Source organism: Penaeus monodon, chromosome 33, assembly GCF_015228065.2.
Source record: "Penaeus monodon isolate SGIC_2016 chromosome 33, NSTDA_Pmon_1, whole genome shotgun sequence".
In the NCBI taxonomy this organism is placed as follows: domain Eukaryota; kingdom Metazoa; phylum Arthropoda; class Malacostraca; order Decapoda; family Penaeidae; genus Penaeus; species Penaeus monodon.
The window spans coordinates 25,850,277-25,850,569 of record NC_051418.1 but is presented as its reverse complement, the minus strand read 5'-3'; positions in this window follow the sequence as shown (position 1 = coordinate 25,850,569).

Sequence of the window (293 nt, the reverse complement as noted above, 5' to 3'; positions counted from 1 at the left end):
GTCTAAGTATGATACGACTAAATTCCCAAGATGGGATTACATATAATCTCTTATTGAAAAAAAGTAGAGAGAAAAAAAAATAAAAACTCAAGACAATTTTTTTCTTTTTTTTATGCAATGAGTCTTGCCTTTCGATCTTCTGCACAACACTTTAATTAGGTGTAATTAGTTTTGTTTTTCCCCTAAACAGAATAGAATAACACTCTTTGGTGAAGAACAAAAGTGCGCGGTACACCAGTGATAATGACCAAAGATTGCAACATATATGTATTTTTTTTTAGCAGCGTCATTTT